This window comes from Lactuca serriola, chromosome 7 (genome assembly GCF_051521515.1).
Source record: "Lactuca serriola cultivar US96UC23 chromosome 7, Lser_US96UC23_V15, whole genome shotgun sequence".
NCBI classification, from domain to species: domain Eukaryota; kingdom Viridiplantae; phylum Streptophyta; class Magnoliopsida; order Asterales; family Asteraceae; genus Lactuca; species Lactuca serriola.
This window is the reverse complement of record NC_136414.1, coordinates 60,439,269-60,451,966: the sequence shown is the minus strand read 5'-3', so window position 1 is coordinate 60,451,966 and position 12,698 is coordinate 60,439,269. Positions and strand designations below refer to the sequence as shown.

Here is a 12,698-nt window from a genome sequence, read left to right as displayed (position 1 = left end):
GGATGACTCTAATGGTTCACACCCAAAACCCTAGAAACCCTAGAAATCAAGAGGAAAGAGGGGAGACAAAGAGAAATTCGTTCTTCACCTTGTGTGAGATAAAACTCACTAAATTTAGGAGCCAAGGGGATCGTATTTATAGCTAGGGAATCTCCAAGATAAACCTTAATTTGAATAATAAAATAATCATATTTTATCTATTCAAGACAATTATCTTTATCAGCTCTAGGAGGCTTCAAGAAACCCTAAAAGGCTCCATAAAACCGTCCATACCATGGAACCATCTAGAATTGTTTCTTTTGTTCAAATACTGAATAATTATAATTCAGCACCTTGCACCTTTAATTAATTCCAGTTAATCTCGAACTAATTTCATATTACTTTTGATTAATAATTAATTAATTCCAACTATTTCTAATTAATTTGTTAATCATATAATAAATTAACAAATCATTTTATCTCTCTCCTACTATAAGTTCTAGTTATTTCTGGTTATGAGGACAACCCAAAAAGGACTTTACTTTTATTCACTAAGATTCTGTCAATTTGGTTAAGACCTTAGACACCTAAATCCAATAGTCTCTCATTTGGATAAGTCGTCAACTACAATTGCAAGTATAGAGTTTGTATAACCAGTAAAGAGTATGTTCTAAAGCCACTGCCAAACTCTAATATAATAAAACTTTGGCCCTTACATAAGTGATAATTTATTCCTTCGTTCTTCAAGATATCGTATGGACACGAGACACGAATACAAATCAATCTCACGATCCAAGATTTTGTTTCCCGATTTCCAATTTATGATGACTAAAATCATACTACAAATTCAACACATCAATTTAGTCTGGGCTAGGCCTAGCACATGAATGTCAACATCAAATAGCCCAAAGATATCGTTTTTCCTATTAAGGCAAAATGAACGAATAAACTTCGACTGCATAATCATAAACTTTACTTATCATGCCATACATGGAACTACATTTTATAACATCTTAGAATTACATGTGATTGAATCCATGAAGTAATCTCTAAGAGCGGGTTTAACCAATACTTAAAATCCCTATTTAAGCACTCATGAGTATAGCAGCAATCTCCATGCTATGTCCAATCATTATGAACAATCTACTAGTACTCCATGACAATCTTAAATCATAACTTACTTCCTAAAAGTCTTACCGATTCTGGTATTCTAAGTAACTTAATTACTCAGGAACAGACGCACAAAATGAAACAAAATAATCCTCATTATTTAATGTCACACCCCGGCCGTCGGCGGAAGCATCGGGCGGTGTAACGTCATTCCTTGTATCACAGCTATATAACATACATTGAATAGTACTAAAGAATTTTATAAAATACATACCTTTATTGATGGTTGAAAGTTACATTATTGTTTTTCTAGAACCTATTACATAATATCTGACTATTGTATACTGCTTAATGAATAGAAAGGTAATAGTAAAACTTCTCCTATTCGAATAATATAACAGCTTTATCAAGTTCCTGAAAACACATGCATTTTGAAAATACGTCAACATAAAGTTGGTGAGTCCATAGGTTTTGACTCCAAATAAAATAATACATTTTTCAAGTTCAAAAGTATAGTTTTGAAAGTATCATTTTGATGCTCCAACGTTTAATAGATATATTAGATATAATAGTTTACTTATCAAATAAGTGATATACATAAACATTCCATGTACCTAGGGTATAAGTATGGGGAAACTTATACTTAACATTAATACTTGTATATCGACAAAGTATAATGTTTCTAACAATTTGCTACCATGAGTCTGTAACCGTTGCTATGACATACAATGCCTTTGATGGATCCCACTCATGCTTTGCATGAGGATAGCCCACTCATGATTTCCATGAAGATTTCCAAAACATATACTCAACACCGAATGCTTCATCGACGTCGGAACAACAAATAAATGGACAGTTCGTCACTCATTTAAGTTGGGTTGTAGCTAGCAACCACGAGTGGGGTTGTCAACCTGTATGTTATTCATACATAACTTCCTCGCTTGCACGGGATTAACGGTTACAAGTCAGAGGACTTTCACTAAGATCCCCAATCTTAGATGGTGAACACAATAACTCATGTAGACTTAGTCGACTTCCTATCGCTCTAACAACAATAGCATGTTCATGTCTAAAACCCTAAGTTACTAGACTATGCTTTTAACATTACTCCTAAATTCATAATACTTTAGACATTACAATAGCTATAACTTGGGAAAAATCAGGTTTTATCTTAACATAAAACCAATAATAACAATATATAACATACGAGGTTTTATCTTGACATAAAACCAATAACAACAACATATAACATACCTAGTTTTATCTTGACATAAAATTAACAATAACAACATACTTATCAATTATCATATAGAACTTCCGAGTATAACTCTGGAACTATATCGCACACAACATATATATATATATATATATATATATATATATATATATATATATATATAGAATCTTAAGTATAACTTAAGATCTACATTAGTATACTACTACAACAATAGCATACTAACAAGTTTACGATAGTTGTAAAGATACAAAATAATTATATCCCAATTAACAAACATACTATCATATAAATATAGTATTAACTTGTATTCAATATTTAGCATGTATTTTCCCCCCGAAAACATTAAAAAATGGGGCCGTGAAACTCACCCTAGTAGCGTGATCTATAGAATCTAAACTGTCAGAGGCTCGTCATTGTTAGGCTCGGGAAAGGAAACGACCTTTGAAAATGAGAGAGAAAGAAAGTAGAAGGTGTAAGGATTGAATGAGCTTTGATCGCTATTTATAGGCTATTCTTGGCCCATTCACGTCGTGAACATGATAGGTTCACGTTGTGAACTTCCATGAGTCACCCCATAGCTTTAACACATGTTTTCTAGACCCCGTTAGTGTCCCTGACATGTTTCACGTCATGAACTTCATGTTCACTTCGTGACTTAAGGCGGCTAGGGTTTCTGTCACGTGTCATGCCCTTAGACAACTGCATCTTCGGAAGGTCATAACTTTTGCATACGAGCTCCGTTTTCTACGTTCTTTATATCCACGCGTAGGTATTTTCAAGTACTACAACTTTCTTTTCGACTACAATAGCTAATTCTAAGTCTATTTTAAATTCCTCTTATTATATAGATTTATAGTGTTCGGTTTATCATAACATCTTCATGCAAAGTCTGATTTAGACATTCTCTATATTTTTGGAATCGTATGGACATATACTTTGAGTTGTATCATAAAGAAAGTTCATATTTGTATTAGAATTTATCAAGAACTACATAGTACGTTTATCACATTACTAGTTTAACAAAATCACATTACATGATTGGCATAATCACATGTGATTGTTATTGACCTATTTTGATTGGTGTTACATTTAATCACCATACAATTACAAATTTATAGACTGTAAATTTTTCAGGGTAATCGACTTAACAACTAAATTTTTTATCATTTCTTATGCCTATTCCCTTAGCATGCATATTATGGTTTCCTTGGTCATTACTATTGCTAACGAATCATCGAAAGATACTCATTTCACAACTAGATCTACATCCTCAACTTTATCTTGGATGTAGTGAAATTTCCTTTTTCTATGCATTGGCCTTTTATGATATCAAGGATCATAAGTCAACACAACTGCGCCTTCACATAATATTTTTAAGGACTATTTGTTACTCAAAACAACTCCAAGGTCAACTATGAACTTTTCTAGTCTAGGTACGCTCCTTGGATACTTCACTTACACTAAACGTAATGTCCTAAAAACCATAGAAAAATAATTCCATTTTTAAAAGATAATAAAGTAGTTTCCATAACTGAGAAACATTAAATCATCACATCATAAAATCAGAGTTATCAAAACATGTCTTTTTTCAAAACGTAAAAACCTCAGGAAGATGTGTAAAATCATGTATTTGCCTTCCCCCGATCCTCGATGCATAGTTTTAAGCTATAAAAAAAATTTTAATCTTGGTCGTCATCCATATAAACTATTGTGCCCTACTTGTTTGCTAATTTCTTTGAGATTTTAGATTCTATGCTTTTATCAGCATGCCTTCTATGTCAATCCATATCAATCTCTCATTTATCATGAAACCTTGGGACCATGACTATAAAGATTTAAAAAAAAAAAAACAAACTTACGGACACCATTGCTTTTATGAATGTCATCCTAAGCATGTTTTGGCGACCGAACAAACAAGATCCAAAACCCTTCTAGAAACTTCAAGTTAACATAGTCAAAACCTCATTTTTACACAGCATGCATTCACTTGTATTATACAAAACCCTCAAGCCTCTATCATTAACTACTCGTTGCCTTGTCCTACGTCCTCCTACGTCTGATGTCAGCCACCCTGCCCGGAAGCCACGTTTAAACTCGTCCTATCACACTGCCCCTTAGATTTATTTATAGTTTGAATTTTATATTTTGACCAACAAAGTTTACATATATGTTTTGGTCACTAGATAAATATATAATCAGAGTACTTCTATCATATTTGTTATTTTTTGTGGGACTTGATTGATGATGTTGATGACAAGAATTGCAAAGTTGGATATTATTTGAAGTCTTAAAGTTGGGATTCTTAATTCATTTCCCTTTTAAAACATGAAGCTACTAATCTAGATTTGCGATATGTGTATGTATGAATATGTATATTTTGAGGGGAAAAAACACGAAATTGATGTAAATGACATCTACTTCAAAGTTGGATACCTTTTAAAGTCTTATGGTCGGTTGCTTGCTTAGTCATTTTCCTTTTAAATGCCGACTACTAATCTAGATCTTCAAAGTGTTAGTGCATGACTATGTATAGTTCTGGAAAACAAACGAAATTGATGTAAATGACTTCAGTTGCAAATTTAGATACTTTTTGAAGGGTTGGGTTGTTTAATTAGTCGTTTACCTTTTAAATGTGAGACTACTAATCTAGATCTAGATATTTCAATATGTTCGTGTATGAATTTGTTATTTGTATACTTTCGGAAAACAGACGAAAAATAACGGAAAGTTAGAAACCTCATTAGTTATTTCACACTTCTAACACAAAGAAACCCAATCTAAACAATGTTCAATTGTCGTTCTAAAATAAAAAACAATGTTCAATTTTGTTTTTTTTTTCAATACATTTAATGCTTTCAAATTGATCTAGAGTTTTAAATACAAACCGTTTACATATACTTTATTTTTGTGTCCAAATCAGAATAACTCAGCAACTTTAAGGAGGTAATTTAATTTGACAACTTTGTTTAAATTAAAAAAGAAACTTACATTTCAAGGATGAATATGATTATAATATACTAGTTTATAACCCGTGTGAACTACAGTTATACAATTAATTAAAATTTTAAAATAAAAACTAAAAATTATTAATCAATTATTTTAAATAAATTATTACTTAAGCGATTTTTTTAGTTATATAAATTTTAATCATTGATTTAAATAAATATGTGAAATTATATCACTTCATAATTTGTATTAAGTTTATTTTAACTTTTATTCTAATGTTATTAATTTAATGTAATTAGAGTGAAAAATTTAAAATTTGAAATTTGAAATGGAGAATCAATAGGTTTACAAATGGCATGCATTAATTAGGAGATATAATATGGTGACACATGGCAAAAAGAAAATAAAACATGCATTAATTAGGAGACGTAATAAGATGACACATGTAAAAAGGAGAATAAAACTATTCTTTTATTAGATAGGAAGATGTTTAAATTTTTTACGAGTTTTGTTGATTCTCTTTTAGGAAAATAACTATTGGTGGAAGTGTCGTTTTTGTTGAATCAATCAAAATGATATTCTTACATATTGATTGTTGAATCAATAAAATTTATAAATGATATTTTTTTGTTAATAAAAATATTAATAAATTAAATTTAAAAAAAAAAGTTAGAAAAGACAATGGGCGTGTTCGACACTGAGCGTTTGAGAGCTTCTAGCTTATAGCGTTTGACAAAACACTCCGTTGTGAACAGATAACCTCGTTTGGCACTACAAGCTTCTAACATTTAGGTTAAATAAAACGCTCCAAATCCAAATGTTACTTCATGTAGCGTTTAACAAAACGCTACAAGCTACAAGCAATCCGCTACCCGCTATAAACTACCTGCTACCAGCTAGTTTTGTCGAACACGTCCAATATAATTCTAAGTAAATAAATAATTATTATTATTATTATTATTCTTAAATAATTGATATATATATATATATATATATATATATATATATATATATATATATATATATATATATATATATATATATATATATATATATATATATAATAGGTTCACCTATAGCCATTGTTGTAAGATGATAACGGACATGATTTTTCCAAAGAATGATTAAATACTTTCAAGGAATAATTAATATATGGATTATTTTACCCGTCAATTTAATTTAATTTTAGTTTAGGATAATGAGTTATTTTACTTATTCTAGTATGTAAAAGATAATATAGTTCTATTATCAATGAAATAATAAACGTTTAGAGCATCCAATAAAATAATAAACGTTTAGAGCATGAGCAATGTATTAGCTATTTCTAAAACTTAATGTTTGTTAGCACGTGTCATTACAATTTATGCATTATAGAGTTAATAACATTTTAAAGCAGCAATTGTTATGTATGGAGAAAAATTATTATGTACAAATCATCTCTTTTTTTAAAACACCACCCCTCATTTCAGTAAGTATGAGGCTTCGTAAAGTTGGTTTTACTCATTCACAAGGGTGAGAGAAAAGCAATAGTCTTGCGACCATTTGAAGTTGCTATTTGACCCAAAAAAACCAATTTTTTAACTCGTTAAAAATAATAATACATTACCCAATCTTTATATATACCATTTAAATCAACACTACAACACATAATATTTTCATTTCTTTTTCTCTATTATCTCAAAAATAGATCAAAATCTAAAAACACCAAACACCGCACACACACCGACTTCACCCATCGGCACATTCGCACTTAATACAACACATCTCCAATATCCAAATTTTGAATCACCACCGGTAGGTCTCATATAACAAATTTTTATCATCAATAGCAATTAAAATAAATAATAGATAGAATTGTAAAATACTAAGAATGTTTTACTTTATTTTGTTTGGCTATTAACTTGAACATTATATACCAATTTAGTATATTGTTAATATCGATAACGATAAGAAAAGTAACAAAATAACTATAACAAATGAATTTAAATCAGCATCATGTTATTTTTATTTTTTTTAGAGATAAAAAATGTTTTCAATCTCTTGTTTATTGTTTTCTTATCAACATGAACTCATATTGTCCAAATTCAAATGACACACTTGTATTTTATAACATTGTTTGTTTGCTAACCCACTTGGCTTATGTTTCACAAAACTCTTGACATACTCTTGTTCACGTATCAAAAATAATAATACCAATGTGCCTAGTCAAAACATGCTTTGAAGAAGATCCAAAATGATACGAATTAATCCTTTAGAAATACTTAGCACTAGGGATGAGCAAAAGGACCGAACCGGCCGGAACCGGACCCGGCCCGGAAACCGGCTTCGGCCAAAATCAAGAACCGAACCGGCCCGGCTGTTCTACCGGTTCCGGTTCTCGGTTCTACCGGTTCTTGTCATGTCTTTAAATGTTGGAACCGGTCCTCGAAAAATAGCATCATACGGTGCCGGTTTTTGCCAGTTATATCGGTTCCGGTTCCTACTGATTCCCAGTTCCAAAAATCTATAAAAATAACGTCCCGATCCCGGGCCGACCGGTTCCATCGGGTTCCGATTCTGGTTCCGGCCGTTTCCCCGGTTCATATGTTCATCCCTACTTAGCACTGAATATTCAATGGCCACGTATTTATAATTTATCTTAATATTTATGAGAGTGAAGAATAGAAAATGGTTAACATCCCCATAAGTTATATGTATGGATTTAGATAACGAAAACAAGAATGGAAGAGAAAAAATGTGAGTAATAAAACATGAATAATTTGTTCTTAAAGACAAAACTTTTCAATTATCCAAGTACTAATTAGTATAAAAGACTTTTAGGCTTATAATGAGGAAAAAAAGTGAGTAATAAAACATGAATAATTTGTTCTTAAAGACAAAACTTTTCAATTATCCAAGTACTAATTAGTATAAAAGACTTTTAGGCTTATAATGAGGAGATAAATTGAAGAATTTTAGGAGTTTCATATTACAAAATACTAATGGCATATTAATAAATCAATTAACAATCATTACTAAAAAGGCATTAGAAAGGATAAAAAGGCATTGGAAAGGATATGGGAGTAAAAAATGAATTAGTTGAAAGTTATGAGTTTAAGTATTAAATAAATTAATAGTGTGTTTATTTAGTAGAAAGTTGAAGAGTTAGAGTTTCAAATTAATATAATTCAAGATAGATGATTTATCTTGAATCACTATAACTTGAATGACCTTTATTATAAGTTACTAGTCGTATATTCGTGAGTTACGCAAGATTAAAATAATAGGGTGAAAAAAATTATATATTATATATGAACCTATGGATTTTAGATATAATCTTAATATGAAACTAATTATAACACAGTCATCACAATGCATATTATCTAACAATAAGAATATTTTTCATTACAAAACTTCAACATAAAACATAATCATATGTTCAACATGTCAATATAACAAACATCAACAACCCATTTAATAATATCTATAAATTTATTACAGTGAAAATAAAACATACTGATAATAATATAAATATCACATGTAAGTATCTTATTATTGTGTTCTTAATATATTTTAAAATGAATAAGTCATAAACCACATAGAATAGAACCAAAATAACGATAAATTTCATGTGTTTAGATTTACATGTTTAATATATATATTAAAATAAGCAAATCATAAACCATATAGAATGACATATCAGAAATGTGTGGCTCAGGTTGAACTCAATATATTTATTTTTTTAGAATCTCAAATAAAGTGTAACGTCCTATTTTTCACAACCCAAAATTTTTCATTTTTTATTAAGGTAAAACTTCCAAATTTAAAAATACATAATTAAGAAAACTGTTTATTCCAAAGTATATTTATTAAAATCAGAGTATCATATAAAACGCGGAATCCTCAATACTACTGATGAGTGTGTACAGTCATGTCTTCATCTTCCCATAGACATTGATGATACCTGAAACAATAAACAACTGGATAAGCATAATCTTAGTGAGTTTCCCCAAAATATCACACATAACCAAACAGATAAACGAGCAACGGACCCAATCAATCATTGGACTGGAATGTCCATCTATACCGGGTTTGTTGACCTTACCACCTAAACCTAACCGCTCATCCTGAACCCTCTTGCCTATGACTTACAGTCGGTCCGCACCAGGCACCTTGGCCTTCAGCACAAAGCAAGACCGCCTCAACCCAACCAAACACAACATGTCAACATGTAAACAATCAAGGATCAAGTAGGCACATAATCCAGGCAAACATCAATCATACAGCTCACTACCGCCTACTAGTCCTCTCATAGCATATAGTCCCGCTACTAGCAAAACTCCATGAAATGCGTAACCATAAGTAACCAGAGGTAAGATAGCCATCCGAACAGATGATCCTACTCTAGAGCCACAACCAAACAAGGAACAGGCAAGAAAACCTAGATCAATAGCTCTCAGGTTATCCTACATGACCACAGACAGTCCCTAACGCACTCCACCAGATGATAACCAGCAAGTACAAATAATATAAAGTTCTATAGATCACTACAGCAACGTAACATACTCGATACCAGGACACCAATCTAACAGATCACTACAACATAGTTGTATACTAAATATCAACAATCCAAAAAATACATGACCGTATATAATCAGATGTGAGATAGACACTCGGACAGGTGATCCTACTCTAGAACCACAACCAAACAAGGAACAGGTAAAAGAGTCTAGATCAAGAGTCATCAGTCTATCCTACATGACTACGTACAGTCCCTACGCACCCCTAGTACCAACTAGGAACTCTACCAGCTTCAACTCATTTCCAATAACCTACAGAAAGATACTTGAGTAAATCCCGGATCACAGGTCATAGTCACTTGTAACAGTGACGACTTCACATGAAATGATGATTATGCTTCCATATAAAATAACGATTAGGGTTAAGTACGGACACTTAACCCATTAAGGACTTAACCACCTAAGGGTAGCAGTGATTAAAGTTTGACCTAGTCATTCTCGGGTATAATAATAATCCAAGCAATAGCCCAAATGCACGCCCCAATCATTATCCAAAATAGGGCTTCCTGATTCTTGGGTTTCCTACATAAAATCACAACTAGGGTTAGTGTTCCACACTTAACCCCTTAAGGACTTAATTCATTAAGTCCAATATTGTATTAAGTTAATCGTAGGGCATTATCGAGTACAACTTAAAGTCCAATTAACAGTTCAACGCAGGTCCCGACAGAACTCCAAATCTAGGGTTTTCTAAACCCTAGTTAGGGTTTCCAACCCAAACACGTATCACTCGGTCCTTTTGACTAACTCCGTTAGTTTTTTCTGTTAAGTCAAAACATGTGAGGGTAAAAGTGTCGTTTCCATACAACAGGGACCATTCTTGATGTTTTGTATTTCTGTTACTTATTAAATGATTTGGTGAGTATTTGACTAATTCAAAAGTCAAAATTATAAGAAATAAACAAATTGGTGAGTGTTTGACTAATTCAACAGTCAAAATAAACTTATGTACGATTGTTTTACAATTTCCAAACCTCAATCGGTTGTATGTTAAGTACTTGTTGATGCCCATCGGAACCCTTTATGTCAGCCTATTCAACCAAGTAACTCATCGGAGCACACTCTTAGAAGATCATAAGCTTCCCGTTCTTGCTCTTTTTGTTACGAGGGTATCCTTAAATTCCTTCTTATAAAAGAACCTGATGGAAATCACCAACCAAGCTACAGATATACCAAGCAGAGTAAGGTTTTCTAGTAGAACCAGGGTCCTTCGGGTCATCCATGTATATATTGAGCATATCATCCCATAGTTGGTAGTTTCCTTCATTAAACGAGTAAATCTTACCCGCTTTCAAGATTTGGATCTTTTCTTGAGTGAGAACAAACTCACCATACATTGGGTCTAAATTGAATGCATAAATGTTGGTGCCTATGGAGAGCATAAGATAATGGAGCTTGAGTACATGCGGTACCGGCTGCCAGAAGATTGTTTACAGGCTGGAATATGATTCACAATGCACCTCTGTTCCACGGTGTCCAGCTGCTTATACAAGAATCAATTTTTGTGTTTGAATTCGAATTCATATATATGTAACATTTAATATACAGTCTTATAATGTTTTATCAAAACATTTTTAGAGACTTGAGGAATTTTGATCAATAATTGATTTTGATTAGAATCTGCTGGAACTTAAAAGTCAAGTTGATCGGAAATTTACCGTAGAGTTATCGTTATGTACAGGGAGACACTCATCGTTTGGACTGTATATTCTAAAAATAGAACCGGTAGAAACAACAACATCAATGTTGGATGATCCACCAAGAGGATCAAACATCACAATTATAACGTCCCAAAAGTACCAATAAAATTTTCATTTTTAAATCAATCTGAGAAAATTTTATCTTTCCAACATCATAGTTAAACAATAATAATCGGTGCAAAAAAGTCATCAGGGGATGTTATGCAATCAAACCAGACCCTTCCCTTTGGAACTGGAAGTACTTGAAAATGTTTAAACCACAAACGGTAAGCACAAAGCTTAGTGAGTTCCCTAAAATACCACATACCCATACAGGTCAAGCCCTCAATGTATCAGACCCCACCTATCTAATCAGAACGGTACCCACCCAATGTAACAAACGGGCCCTATCCAACATACAAACGCGCCCATCCCATCATACAAACAAACCCATCCCAACATACAAACAGGCCCAACCCAACATACCAATGCAAGAATCCAAAAGACAGATAGCATCCTACACAGTATAGTGAAAATACTCACCTCAATCCTAAATACAAGATAAACCACACACTCGAGCCGACGATATCAAGTCTCCTCTTGCTAAACATATACATAATAAAACTCTAATTAACAATTCGGGCAATAACTAACTCTCAAAAGGTCTAGGCTCACAATTAAACCTTCTTTGGGCAAAAGACCATTTTTTTCTTTTCTGATACTAAGTCCCAACATGGTTGACCAAAAGTCAAATCGGTCAAAAATTCAACGGTCAACCCTCAGTTGACTTACGCTCAGCATAGCACTAATCTACGCTTAGCGTAAAGCTATGCTTAGCATACAGAAAGCTACATTCATCATAGAACACCTGTTTCCCAAAAACTTATATTAGGCTTTTAATACAGAAAGCCAAACCCTCAAACTTCTAGATCTGATATGAATGAATGTCTTAATGGATAAAGTCTCTGACTTTATCCATATGCATGGCCAAAAAGATCAAAAAATCAAACCCTAAGTCCATACTATCACCTTTTACTCAACAACTCATGCATTGTGTAACATCCGGATTCCCAGGTATTATTTTTTATCCTTTTATTTTTGGGTATTGTGAGGAGACTCGGCGAGTTGGAGTCTAAACTCGCCGAGTAGGATCGCGGTTTTGCACGCGGGTTCGCGTCTGGACTCGGC

At 32.4% G+C, this 12,698-nt stretch overlaps 1 pseudogene; it reads right to left on the bottom strand.

Annotated features, from left to right (window-relative positions):
* Window positions 1-10,790: 10,790 nt before the first annotated feature.
* Window positions 10,791-11,612, bottom strand: LOC145064025 (fructose-1,6-bisphosphatase, chloroplastic pseudogene; annotated as a pseudogene).
* Window positions 11,613-12,698: the final 1,086 nt, after the last annotated feature.